General features: G+C 44.9%; 1 long non-coding RNA gene across 4 annotated transcripts in view; it reads left to right on the forward strand.

Moving 5' to 3' along the window:
- Positions 1-7,614: 7,614 nt before the first annotated feature.
- The window catches only part of LOC135915765 (uncharacterized), a 43,681-nt gene continuing 38,891 nt past the window's right edge, over positions 7,615-12,404 (forward strand). Inside the window, exons 1-3 of one of the 4 annotated variants that reach the window (XR_011511584.1) lie at positions 7,615-8,234; positions 11,319-11,351; positions 11,457-11,534. This is a non-coding gene — a long non-coding RNA (uncharacterized lncRNA). The remainder of the gene's footprint in view (positions 8,235-11,318; positions 11,352-11,456; positions 11,535-12,404) is intronic. The other 3 variants (XR_011511585.1, XR_011511587.1, XR_011511586.1) reach the window with 3 other exon arrangements.

The raw sequence follows: 12,404 nt of genomic DNA on the forward strand, positions 1-12,404 counted from the left end.
GGCCTTTGGTCTGCGGAGCGCCATACGTCGCTCTTGTGAGGTGGGTGTGTTTCAGCCATGAATGGCGTGCAACGAGGCGAGTGGCTTGTTCAACGGCGCGCACACCAAGAAGGTCCAGGACGTTGCTCACATCGCAAAAAATCGGGGACAACGAACTTCGTGCAGCTTCCGTATACGACATGCTTGGTTGTGGCTGCCGTACCTTGTGCTGTGATGTCTCGCTTCGCTCTGGGACTTGGACTGCCTGCCTGATTTTCTCCCGGACAACCTCAGCCAGAGCAGGTCGCTGTACCGATGCCGGAACCACATGAAGCTTTTGAAGCTCTTCCCAAACGATAAGCCTAATGAGCTCCCACAAGGCATTGATATTGTTCAGGGATATAGCGAGAGAGTCACGCGATAGGGTCGACACGTCGCGGTTCTGCCTTGTTCGCTGCTGCAGTGCCTTTTCCATCTATACGGCTTCCGCGAGAAACTCTGCAACAATATTTGGTGGGTTGCGTATTAGGGCACCGAATAACTCTAGCTCGACACTGCGCATCAAATTCCTTAGCTTCTTTTCTTCCGGCATGGACGGATCCGCACGTCGGAAAAGTCTGCACATATCTTTGAGAAACATTGCAACGCTTTCGTTCGGCCTCTGTACACTCGCCTGAATTGCAGACTCAGCTCGCTCCTTGCGATCGAGGCTGGCGTATGTGCCGATTAGCTGCCGTTGGAATTCGTCCCATGTCGATAGGGCCCTGCCTCACGGTTCTCAAACCAGGTCCGTGCATAGTCCTTGAGGGCAAAGTAGGCGTTGCTTAGCTTGTGCTCTGTAGTCCAGCCGTTGAATTCTGCGACACGCTCAAAGTGATCAAGCCAGTCCTCTACATCCTCAAAGGTGTCCCCATGGAAGGACGTGGGGATTCGCGGCTGGTTCAGGACGACCTCGGTCGGGGCGGTCGAGAAAGAAGGTGGAACCAATGTATTCATCCTTCTGACTTGATTGCGTAGAGGCTCGTGCTCAGGCAGCAGTCCTTGAAGTCGGCAGCTTTCCATACCTGCACAGGAGTCAGCTTGACCAGACTTCGTACTGGGCTTGTAGACGGTGTTCGATCTGGGAGTGGTAGCACGTACCCCACACCTACTACTACTAATGGGCATGACCACCTATCTAGGTTTATTCGCTCCTAACATGACAAACACTACACCCATTGTCCAGCATGCTGTTTTCAAAGCATGGTTTGTCTGGAACACACACAGGTTCCAGAATTCTCAAAATGGAAAGAAATACTTTCTTCAGATCCAGTGCTTGGCTGGTGCTCCTCAAAATGAGAGACCAGCTGCTAATCACAGCTGATGCTTTGTGCTGTGGTCTAGTTGCAGTGCTCAGCCAAAAGCAAGATGATGGGCAACATGTTACTAGATACGCCTCAAGATATTTTGCAGAGACAGAATGCCTGGCTATGCCCAGATATAGAAAGAAGTGCTTTCTTTCTTGCAAGCTCGAGATAAATTCTATAAATGGGGCAACAATCTGTTTCCCAATTTATAAAGTGTGCACATGATTGATGCATTATGAGGCATAATGTACATCTTAGGCAAAGACTTTCCCGCAGCTGATACACTGTGAAGTTCTCATGTGAAGAATAACAGGCACCACAAGGGCCTACCAAGATTGAAGGCTATGCATGCTGCCTCTCCCCACCTTCTTTACAAGAACTGAAGAAAGAACAAGTGCTAGATTAATGTTGCTGCCAACTTTGCATTTTCACTCGAAAGAGCTGGACAAGGTGTTGCAAACTCTGAGAGAATTCTGGCTTTACAAGGACAATGTAGTCCAAGACATGTTGATATTTTGGCAATAAAACCATCGCGCCCAAGAAGCTACAGGAGCTTACCCACCCAGCACTTCTCACTTGAAGGCCACTTTGGAATCAATAAATGCCTAGCAAGACGGCAAAGTACTGCATCATAAATACATACAAACAGCAAATGTCTTCAAGTCATGTCGTACACGCTAGCACCACAGGGCTAAGAGAAGGGTGACACTCCTGCAATTGGGATTCTGAGAAAAGCTGTTACAGAAGTTCACTATGGACATATTTTCTATTGGAGGGGTGTGGTGGCTCGTCACAAAATACTAGTAAGGGTATCCTGAGCTAGTACTAGCTAGTTTGACAGGACCTGTGGTTGTGACTCAATGCCTCTTTATTTTCACAAGGCGTGCAATAGTGTAGTGGTCGTGAACCGCAACAAACTGTAGCTTGCAAAAGGGTGCAGCTCGCTGTTTGCAGAATTCATAAGAATTCCAACAAATGGCGTGCAGTCCACGCTACCAACAGCGCAATGATTTCACAGAAGCCACCGTAAACTTATCCAAGAACTCCCTTGAGACGTCAGGTGATGCCTACAAGACACACGATTATAGACTGAGCCTTCTGAAGAATAGCTCCTCGCTAGTGCAAATGCTTACGAGCCAAATGCTTGGGACTACACTTCCAGCTACTGCAGACAGCTTCTTTCCACAACTCCCGGACTGGAGGAAAATGAAAGTGCATGAGCAAAAGTGCTGGCAGAAACAGAAAACTTACTCTGATGTTGGGCATGGCATACAAGATCTACCCAATTTGTATCCAGACATTAATGTCCAAGTAGTTGACCTGGAAAATGCAGGCACACTTCAGCAGCCAGGAGATAAGCCCAGGTGATAGTGGATAGACACGGACAAAAAGACCATTCATCTCAAACAGGACACAACGAGTGCCACTGCCTCTGGCTGCATAATCAAGGATTCGATGAAAGTTCGGCTGGTCAGGCATGGAAACGAAAAAAAAAAAATGTGACCTATGAAATAATAGTCACACGACTATTATTTGCCGAGCATGCACAGGAACATAGTCACAAGATTGACTGGGACAATGCCACTGTTGTTGCCAAAGAAAAGAACATGTCATCCCGGCGGCTGCTAGAATCGCTAATCGTTCAATTGACGCCAGCTACGATGAACCGGACACCAGGGACTATGCCTGCCATTTACGCATGTTCATTACGTCACATGCTGGCTACATAGGTGACGACAATTTCCTGTCCAACTCAGTGAACGAGGAACCCGTGTGTAGTTCCGAAACATCGGGTTATACATCAGACTTGGTCAGTGACCGTGAACCCCCCTTCATGCCTCTGGCTGGGGGAGAACAACACAAGCAGCTACACGACTGTACCAAAGAGGTTCCATTTTGTAGAGATCCTGGGCACCAACACCATAGAAGTGGACAATGCATAACACCAGCTAAGCAGTAAGCAACATGACCTTTTTTATACAGGGAAGGATGTGCTACAAAGATGCTCATACTACTGTAGCGCTAATGTGCATGCTTGTAAAAAATGATCACAATAAAAAACTCACCTCTTGCCTAGTGCTCAATGTTGAGGCTACCATTCTGAATCACAATTACTTTATCCCACCTAGCTAACAGTTTGTCAAATCTCAACGAGGTTTTAATAAGAATCTTGTCTCGACTACCCGAAATGCCAGTCTGTGTAGTAGTGTTACACAGTGTTGGGTTCAAATCTGCCATAATCGTGAATCCGAATGAACTTGCCCACATTTCAGTTATTCTGCAAAAGTATTTGGGATCACTTCGTTGCTTCTATATGCACTGAGGCAATCACAGCTGTGAAACACATTTAGGTCATACTGAAGATGTCAAAGACCATTTAACATATGTGCTGAAAGGAGCAATGACAACTTACGACATTGACAGATGCCATTCAGATGAGCGTTGCTGTGCCAGTCGAAATTGCTGCTTTGACAATGGCTAAACTTGAGACAGAATACCATGAGGCAATGTGAAAAGAGAACAAAGGTGCATTTTTCAGCTACATCACCTCATTGCTCCAATGCCCATGCATTTGATAATTCATTCATACAATGCAACGGCCTAGGCAAAGCCACGTTTGGATGAACCAATGTCTGCTTTTAAACATCACAAAATTCCACTTTTTCACGCACTAACGAACAACTGGCAGGTTTGAAGATTTACGAGTGTCAAGAAATATTGAATCTGTCATTCATGTATTTACACTTTGTCTCATTATCTTCGTATGATCAAGTGTACGCTTGAAAGCGCAGACACTACTGCTGGCTTGCTAGCTAAACGCACTTTCAAGTGGCAGCTGGTGATAGAAATCTTCGAGCATTTGTCTATAAAAACGCTCGCGTAGATTTCGCGGTATGCTCATGCGCTTTCAGTGCAACGCACTGCGTGACACCTGCCTATCAGGCCGAGCAGGAGAGCGCCACGGGACGAAACACCAAATTGTTCATTTGGCACTGTAAATGCGTATGTCTCTATCATAGTGTGCCTGTATATACACTTCGACGACGGCAATGATGCCACCGCTTGCAACAGTAGGCCAATTTAAAGAACGTGTCACAGCGTTCGCTTTCCATGTGTACAATCTAACACGGCGAGTCGCTTCTTTCATGCGGAAGCAGCCTTCTGTATCTAAAAACATTGATATCGCGAGCGCAACAGAACAAACGGGCGGTAGTGCGCATGAGGTTAAAATCGTAGTCCGCAAGATATGGGCTATAAATAACGGCTCAAACACGTTACAGATGGGTGTCAATTTAAGGCGTGCAGTGCATTTAAAGCGTACTTTCAGCGAGAACTTCAGGCGGCGTGAAAAATGATGCCTAAGCATACATAAATTACACAAAAAAATTATGTACAGGCGCCCAAATCTTTAACTGGTGTGCGGGAGCGGCGACTTTTCCGTGCGTCAGCGCCGTTTGACGGGGCGAGGCTGGAAACAGTCTGAAGCTAAGCGCATGCGGACAAAGCGCGCTCAGCTGGGCCCATCGTCTACTAGTCTGTTTCCAGCCTCGCCGCGTCATAAGGCGCTGACGCCCGGAAAAGTCGCCGCTCCCGCACACCAGTTAAAGATTTGGGCGCCTGTACGTCCCAGACGAGTTGAAAGTGGTCGCGAACAGCTACCTTACCTGTCTATGTGAATGACAGGGGCAGCCTCTGAGCTTCATACGATCCCTATTCGGTATTGTATTGGGTACAAGAAAGAGTTATTACGCGGAAATATAAGGAACAGCTGGGAATAACCAAAAAAGCTGAGATGCACCATTGAAGCTCCCATGGTACAATTGACAGGAAGCCGCCATGGCACAATTTGACTACCGGAAATAGGTGGCGCTTAACATTAAAGAATGTTGAAACAGTTTTTCGTTTAAAATATTCTACGTGATGCTTATTTTTCTTGCCAGTTTTCGTTTTCATTCCTTTTTCAGAGAATCGCCAACAAAAAGCACAATTTACAAACTGTTTATTATCACGAAGAGCAGCGAGAACCGAAACCGAAACCAGGGCGACGCGCTCGTTGCGGGTACAATCTTATCAACCTTGACCTCGATGATAGTGCGCCGAAGCCAGCACATGCGTACAAAGGCGATGGATGCTACATTCATCAGAACAATATCTCGACATCGGTCAATGCTGCATAACATAAGCTTGCATTTTTTACACATGGTACGCTTCGGTTCTTTTCGGATTTACTCTGCGACACATTTCAAACTGTGCCACTACGCACATGCCAACATTTCGTCACAATTTCTTCAAAGCGGCATTTAGTTCATCGAGTACGCCGACAAAACATGCGTGGAAACGCTTTCGAGCACCTGTCTCAGCAATCCTCGCCGCCCTCCGTCCCCCTTGTTTTTTTCTATACCGCCGCCAACTAATGCACGTATAAGTTAACCTCCACATACAAATCACTCGTGGCGTGCCCCTTATTCACTCCGATTTAAAAGTCGGTGCTGTTAACTTACGTACGTACAGAGCTATACATCGCGGCTAGTTGCGTCGCAATCCCGTGTTTCTCTAGGTTTAACGCCCGTTCAATACCTATGTAGAATCCAACAATCGGTTTGCTCTGGCGCAGTTAGAAGACGATCGTCGTCGTGCTCTTTGCACACCACAAACGCGCGACGCACACACACACAACTTCAATTGCCGTAAAACGCGCTGTTCCACCTTGTATCGCTTCGTTCGTGGTCGTGCTGCTTGCGTGCACGCACAATATCCGCCTACCCTGCTACTCCGGCGAGTTGGCATATTTCTATGCCCCTCCCCCCCCCCCCCCCGCGCGCGAGCATGGGGACTAGGGCGTTTCAGGAGCTAGGTGCGTTTTTTACACGACACCTAGGGACCTACGCTCCCCTAGGGCGAAAAGTTACCTAGATATATAGTTCCCGTTGGTGCCGCGGGGGCGGCGCTGCAGTCGACCGGCTGCACAGGAGAGCGAATGTAAATGCGCGAACCGGCGATGGACCGCCATGTTTTGAACGTATGGGCTCCTATGGAAGCTTCGCTACCAGGTATATTTACCTTGTGCCAGCCACGACAAAACGTTGGCCACGGCGTTGGCCACGACACGCAACAAGCTACGCGAAACCGCTGGTGATGAGAGTACGTTGTTAGGCATGACGCCACGGCGCGTCCCCGCAGGCGGCAGCCAATAGCGTGGCGCTGCGGTTGCCATGCGTTGTCCCTTCTGGATTTTCCAAATACGCGACCGGTACAACGCCGGATTGATGAATCTAAGCATGCTGCATCGATATTCACAAAAGATGCGCTTTCTTGGTTGCTACAGCTACTGCTTTCTAGTTGACAGCTTGTATCCCTGGAGTAAAAATCGATCCGCATAACAATGAAGAAATTCAGTACTTCGCACGTGAACGCGTACATATGCTCTGCATAACCAAGAAGAGGGAGGCAGCACCCCTCTAGATCATCTAAAACCTTCCAAAATATCTCTCCGTGAAGGCCTGCCTCATCCAGGGAAGCTGACACACTTCTGTCAGTTGTCTTCATAAAGCCCAGCATCATCGGCGTCGGGTGCTTTAAGGAACCTTGCTTGAGACTTCTGTACTCAATTAAGTAACTGTCGCAGCCAACTGCTGGGATTTCAGAGCTTATGTCCGCTATGCACAGATCACATGGTGCGCCCTTTCTGATTTTATGAATGACATATCTACACAGATAATAACCAGCATTGTCCTCTATGTTTCCTCGAGCATAAGTGTGCTCATTGCAAGCACGTTCTGGTGAGCTGCTTGGCTCCACGCAACTTATCAACGTCGCCTCAATGGCATTGCGAAGACTATGTTTTGACTTGCAGGCTTCTCTGGTCTGTTTGAATGTGTCGTTGACGCCGACGAGCACAGAGCCTGGCACACCTTCCACGTAGCGCCAAGTGTATACAAGCTTTTAACAGGTGTATATACAGGCTTAGAAGGCGGAATATCTGCGTGAAGTTGTTTATAGTTGGATGGGACTCACCTCCACCGAAGGACTGCACTAGTCCAAAGTGTCGCTGAAAAAACATGAGTGGGTGAATTTCCTAGCAAAGAGTGTAATGTGAATGCAGTCACAACAAATGTGAACTAGTGTACCTCCAATGGATCTTAATTTAACTTGGCTGTCAAAACATAGAGCGCACCTTGACGCAGCAGATTATCGACAATGTTTAAACTTGACATCAGAGTTACTCGCAGCGGCTCTGTCGTTTCTTATGATGCAAAAATCTTCAGGTTCTTTTGAACTGCGTACTGTTCTGTCAAGTTTAGCAGTTCCAAAACATCTTGATGACCTGAAATGATTAGTTTAACAAGTTTATAGCCCTCAGGAAATGCGCACGAAGTTGAAAGGCGGTGGTCTGGTACACTATTTCGTCGTAGAATGCTTGCAAGGTTTTATTAACACAAACAAAAAAACAGGAGTAAAAACAGACAAAGTGATAGTTAGGAATTAAGGGCGCTGCACCCTCCCTAGCTATCACCTTATTTCTCGTGGTTTTCCTGGTTTCATTGTTTCATTGCAGGCATGTTTGCTCACAAGACAAGCAGCATTTTCCTGGCACATAAATAAGAAACACGAGCAAAACGTGCCACGCTGCTGCACGCATCAGCGTCTCTGTCCGCCCGCACAAACGTTGCTCGCACCGCCCGCCTTCGGGCCGACAGTGTCGCGCGCGCCGCCCCGCGGGCGCGACAGAAAGGGGCCAGGTGCAGGGGCGGAGTTTGACGACTGAAAACAATCTAGTAACGTTGCTTTGGACATTTCTTTGATTTCTTGTGCGCGACTGTGAAACAGGGTGTAACTTTTCTCTATGGTGAAACCTTTTAGAGGTGATTCTGCGTTGTATTTTCGATTTAAGTGGTCTTCGCTGCCGTGGTTAGTACATGTGCAAACGGTCTTTTGTGATGTTCTGGAGTTGTGGAAGGTCGTCACCGCGATATCATTCAACACACAGTTTGTATAGATGTTCTGTGACCAGAGCAGAAACAAGTGCTATAACCTCCCGCGGTGGTCGTGTAGGCGTCAGCTCTCGAAGTATTGGGCAATGCACGGTGGGAGCCCGTTTTATCTACGGATCCGTGCTTGCACCAACTCTGACGAAACTCTGATCATTCGGGACGTATGAAAGCAGTGCTGTATTGTTTTTGTTCCCTGCTTAGTTCGCCTGTGTGTGATGTTGTGATTTGTAAGTTTTCCCCCGTCGGTCTGTACCAGATACCTCGCATTCAGCTGCTTGTCACCTGTGGTCGTTTTATAACTTAGCTGCAGAATTTTGTCCTTAAGTCGAATAAACTTGGGAAGGAAATCGTGAAGCTTTACTCCCGAAAAGCGCTTGTACGTTCATACAATTTACAGTTCAAATGCAACACATATCCTCATTTAAATTTTAGAAGAATTTATGATTTCAGTAAATTGAAATTGCAGATAAACAGAATTCAATAAATTGGAAGATTTCTATATGCACACCAAATAAGTTCTGCAAGGTAAAACGGTTTTACATTAAATTTCAATATATGGAGGTCTAATTGTACAAAATTTATTAATATAGGGGTTGATTGGATACAGGGTGTGCATATTCACATGCCTGCTTCCTTAGTCAGTCGTTACATGCCGGTGTACTTGGGCAATCAACCAAGCAACAATGTTAATGTTTTCGAACTGTTCATATATTGGGAGCACACCAAGAAGGTGATCTAAAACCTCCAGGCATATGGTGACTTTCTGTTCCAAAAGGAAAAAAAGTAATAGTAATAATGTGTAGAGTGGCATAGCAGAGTAAACAAACAAAAAGCTGTCTTTTTAAGACAATGCTACATTTTTTTTTTCCGAATTACAGCAGCCGTGCAAGGTGTTCTAGATCAGTTACAATATTAATTCATTGTGATGGGCCAGTCTGTTTCCCTTAGTGTTATAATGGCCTCATATTATTCTTGCAACGTTAATCATATTACTCCTGTATCCTTAACATTGAACTCCTGAAATGTTTTATCCCGGCCACTGCTCCTGATCCACCGTACTTCTTCTGCTTAATAGTTCTCAAGGCAATTATATTGCCCTCCTCTCCCTATTATTCAGACAGAGAAACAGATCCCACATAGCCATCATAAACTAATTTTCACTTGCACATGCCCTGACGTTCAAAACATTGCAGTTGAGCTAGAAGCTAGAGGGAAGCTGGAATTAGTACTAGTGAAATGTGAAGGTTGTTGGCAAAGGTGCCCACAGTGTGTGAGGCCACAGTTTATGCGGAGATGAAAGTTTTGAGAAAAATTATATAAATTTTGCAGTTGATATTGTTGTTTTATTAATGCTGCTCTTGCTTTAGTTATCCTTTTTTTTAGTCACCATATGTGTTAAATGTCACAGCGTTTGATATTATAGCATCGACATATATCAGTGGGGTGGGGGGTCCTCATCTGGATAGTTCATTTCGAATGCATACACTTTGCATGGCTTGTTTGCGTTGCCAACACCTACTGTATTACTTTGCAATTAAAACCTTCACAATTGTTTTTCACGCAAAAATAATACAAGCAGTCTAAATATGTTCCTTTATATCATGCAACATAGCGCTCCTCTCACATAAAGCTGTATGTTCTCGAGACACAAGTAAACAGCTACATGTTAGCTGCAAAACCTCTTAAATTTGCAACAATATCGAATATATTGAGACAAACAAAAATATTTTGGTGAACATATTGCTGCAGATGCTGACCAGCACATGAGTAGTGCTTCTTTTATTGCAAACATTTAATCACCTTGCAGAGAGTGTGTACCACTTAGATCACACTCATTTTATTGAGAAATTTTTGTGTCATTTGCATGTGGCAGAAAATAGACCTTTTTCATCTGTGGTGTGGCAGCAGTGCATGCATGACCCCACAGAACTTCCAATCAGTCATTTTCGAAAGTCAAGTTTTGCCGCATAGTATAATGTAGGCACATATTCTTGATGTTTCCAGATATAAAAAGCGTGCGCCGTATGTCGAGCTCATGTACACGCGTTTTTTGTTGCATTTAACACTGCAATTAAATTGTCAAACACTCCTACACTGCAAAAAACTGGTGCCAGATGTAAGGTCTTATAAATTTTTAGGCTATTGTAACTTACGTTTCTCCGGACTATTTAACCGGAAGTCTTCTGGGAACTATGTTTGTAAGCATGAAAAGGGTCGATGTTTCACAGTAATTGACATGAAGTTTAATTAAAGCTAAGCAACCACCTCTGTCATGGAGCGGAGCTGCTGTGCATTTGAATCCAGGTGGAGTGTTGAGTGGAGAATACGGGAGTTAGTCATATTTACCTATCCTGGAGCCTTTTAAGAGGTTTCCTACAACATTTAAGCTCAGCCTTTCTGATTTCTTACAGCATGGTTATTACAGGTGGTACAAAATATTCCATTGTACAGTTTCTATAATTCTTTGGGAAAACATCCATCACTCCACTAAACAGGAATAGGCTCAATAGGTTCACTGGTATCATCTATAGTGTTTCCATCCAAGACCTATTGCTATTACAAGGCATTGCAGACATTCAGTGACGTAGCCAGAAATTTATTTCAGGGAAGGATTCTCCACTGGCCACTACCACTCCCCCATCACCTCTCTCTCTCGCACTATATAAATGTGTGGAGGGTTTTACATCACACCAAGACAAACTCCTAGCACTCCCCGGACAGGAATGCTTTAGCAATGAGGATGCACATTTTTACGTTGCAAAAACAACTTTGCTTAACTTCTGACAAAAGTTTTTCATTGCTAAGGCATGCATCCATTACGCTTAAAATTATGCTATCATCCTTGTGCTGTTTTTAAAAATGATTATATTAAAAATAACATTTTGTTTACAAATTGATGTACTTATATAATGTATATTATGACCTCGTTGGTACATTACTTAGGAAAGCGAACTGTGCTAAAAACATGACAGCGCTCTGTCTTGTGTCTTCTTGTTTGCAGCCCACACTTGTTGCAGCCCAAGTAACAGTGGAGGTCAGCGTTATTTTTTTACCAGATTTGCTAGTGAGTGGTTCAGCTATGGCTGTGTATGGAAGAGAGAAGGCACTATTTTCCAAGTCGCCTATTACTCAATTGCAGGCATTATGGGCATGCTTCCCTGACACCTGGCTATTCTAAAGACTGCAGAGCAGCAAGCACAGCACATGCTATGACAGGGTAGGTGATCTCAGCTAAGGCAACTGGCCACGGCCATCTGGTGTTGAGTGATCGAGCAGTGATAAGACAATCCCCCTATGTTCCATAATTTTTCACTTAACTTTATTCTTGATACCCTTAATGCGTGTCACCACCCTAGCCCCCTTACCGTATCCACCTCCCCACTCCCTGGAGCTCTCTGAAACTCTTTTCAGCTAATCACTGTCGCACTTTTCAACATTCACGGGGTTGTTGAACGACACAGCATTCTCTAACATTCCTATATTTATGTTTCTGTGTGAACATCGAAGCCATTCACCTAGCTCCCCTAGTTTGTTGTGGCGGCTTCCTAGCTTCTCTGGTCCAGCACCCGTCCTTGATATAAATTGCCGCGCGCAAATCAACATTCTGTAGGCCTTTCTTTCTTGTCCCTTTTTTTCTCCATTTTTTCATTCTTAGTAGTGTGTACAAACTAGCCTGAGAGCAAGCTCTTCTGAAGTTTATTAACATAATCAAAGTCAGAGTCAATGGAAAGTAAAAGAAAAAGAAAGGTGGGGGGTATATATAGTGTTTTTTATGAGTTTTCTAAACAAGCAAGTTGTAATATAAGTAAGTTGTATAATAGCAAGCACCAAGTATGAAAGAATAAAAAACGCATTTGCACTTCTCGTCTGATGAAATTTACTGTGCTTTTACAGAAATGAAAATCATTGAAAAGGAAGTGAGTGTTTACGTTGAGATATGAGCATGTAATCTGTAAGCCTCGTAAGCTTATGTCAAGTAAAACAACATGAAATTCTGAGAGATTGAGCTTCTTAAATACACGTGTTATTATAGGAACACCAACCTTCTTCAGGATGATAAAAGCACTGTAGATCAAGGTTCTCCACG

The sequence above is a fragment of the Dermacentor albipictus genome, chromosome 1 (genome assembly GCF_038994185.2).
Source record: "Dermacentor albipictus isolate Rhodes 1998 colony chromosome 1, USDA_Dalb.pri_finalv2, whole genome shotgun sequence".
Lineage (NCBI taxonomy): Eukaryota > Metazoa > Arthropoda > Arachnida > Ixodida > Ixodidae > Dermacentor > Dermacentor albipictus.